General features: G+C 39.8%; 1 long non-coding RNA gene across 1 annotated transcript; it reads left to right on the forward strand.

The window, feature by feature from the left end:
* The first annotated feature begins 597 nt into the window (after positions 1-597).
* LOC110482368 (uncharacterized) lies at positions 598-1,545 on the forward strand. Its single transcript, XR_002467408.3, has 3 exons — positions 598-632; positions 961-1,013; positions 1,407-1,545. It is a non-coding gene; the product is annotated as an uncharacterized LOC110482368 (long non-coding RNA).
* The last annotated feature ends 428 nt before the right edge of the window (positions 1,546-1,973 follow it).

Consider the following 1,973-nt stretch of genomic DNA (forward strand, 5'->3'; position numbering starts at 1 on the left):
CATTCAATAAAGGGGAAAGGAAAGGGAAGGAGTTGTGAAAATTTTGCACAATGTTCTTTTGTCATTTGTAGAAACATTCTGAAGTGTTCTCTTTCTTTTACTTTTCTTCGTAAAAAGGACTGTTCATTTAATTTTATATTTTATCAAAAAATATTAAATTTTCACATCTCAAAACGAAGTATCCAGGTCAACCTGACACTAATCCTTTATGAAATACCCCTCTGCATAGAACTTGTAGAGTTACTGGTGCCATAGCTAATGAGGATGAGTGGGCAGTCTTTTGCCAAATAGAATTTCCATCTTCTTCAAGTCTCTGCTAATAAACTGTGACTCCATGGGGTCTGAAAGTTCATGTTCTTTTTCACTGCACACTTGCAAGAATAATTTCCTCACCATGGATAACAGCAGCTTGGGGACAAATGATTGCTATACAGTCCCAATACCAGATTGTTTGGCCTGACACAACTTCTACTGAATGATTTCTGAGTTGGTTTCTAGGAGTTACCTTTTTCTGTTACTGTTGTTCCCAGCTCGTGTAGCATGGGTACTCATTATTTCTCTGCTCTCTCACAAGGTTTTTAATAGCACAGTATGGTGGTAAGTTTCAAAATGCACCCATCCTTTTATTACTGGTAGGTATCATGTCTTCCATCACCCATTCACAATCCATTCATTTTTCTCTTTCATTTGCTCTAGCTTGTGTCATATCTGATGCTCTCTTGAAGCATGTACTGTCATTTTCCAAATGTATGGGCATGGCACCAACCACAGTAAAAGTTCAGGCCAGCTGATAAATGTTGTTACATAATTGCCCAATAATTGTAATTATCATCAGAGACAGATGCCTGCTACTAATCATAAAAACATCTAGCCTTCTCTTGCTGATTCTCTGTTGTGTTCTTATTTTTCTTCTTGCTTTTCTTTATACTTTTTTAATCCTTTTTTTTTTCTTCTGAACAGACACCTTCAAATAAAATGCTCCCTCAATGAAGCTTTCCCTCTGCATTAATCTGGTAAGAATGCTGACAGCATCCTAGTTCCACAGACTGTTATAAGTGAAGTCAGGTGACTGAATGATGTCCATTTCCACAGTATCACAGGAATATTACTGTGCTGAAGTAAAATATAAATGTGCTCTTGCTTGTTGTGCTTTTCTTCATTTCCCATGCTCTGCAGTAAACTGCATTGGTGTTCCTTCCTGGAGAGAGGTGGCTGCAAGCAAGGAGACACACACTCAGCTAAGAAACATCTGTCTGAGCCAGCTGCAGCAGATTTCATAGATCACTCACATACAAGGCTGACAATGTCCCATATGTCACCTCCACAGCCTCAAATCTTTGTTCTGTCCTAGCTCAAAAGGCCCCTTCAGACAGATGGATGACTCCTACTTCTCTTATTCCCTGTAGGTGAAAGAAAAACTGAATGCTTGTGGGACAGTGGAAGTCTATCACTGCTCAGCCCTTGCAGACTTCACTCTGCATGCTCCCTGATTTTGCTTCATGACCACAAGATGTCTCCTGTGATCCATGGAAATAGCAAAAGCTGGCAGACAGGCTAAAGAAGTGTAGGAAAAAAAGGGAGCAGCCTCCAGGAAATGCCTGAGAGGAGATTCCTGATGCATGTCCCATCTCCCACCCAAGAGAAGACAATCCCAGAGAAAAAATTATCAGCTTTGAAGAGAGAAGGAAAATCTGATTAAATTTCTCCTTGAAGCAACAGACTAACTGAAACAGCCTGTAAACATTCCCAGTTCATAAGCATCCTATGTGCAAGCAGAGACCAAAAGACTGACAAAGTGGTGAGAAATGGCTATGAAATACGAGAAGAAACAAGAGCTTCCTTCAACTCCATTAATTCCAGGAGAGAAGCTTCAAGAACCATAATGAGTTTGTTTGAGCAGACATAGCAAGTCTCAGGCTTTACTTTTCACAGACTTTTTTTCAGGCTTGTCCAATATTGGTTATTGTCTCAGT

This window comes from Lonchura striata, chromosome 2, assembly GCF_050655825.1.
Source record: "Lonchura striata isolate lonStrDom1 chromosome 2, ASM5065582v1, whole genome shotgun sequence".
In the NCBI taxonomy this organism is placed as follows: domain Eukaryota; kingdom Metazoa; phylum Chordata; class Aves; order Passeriformes; family Estrildidae; genus Lonchura; species Lonchura striata.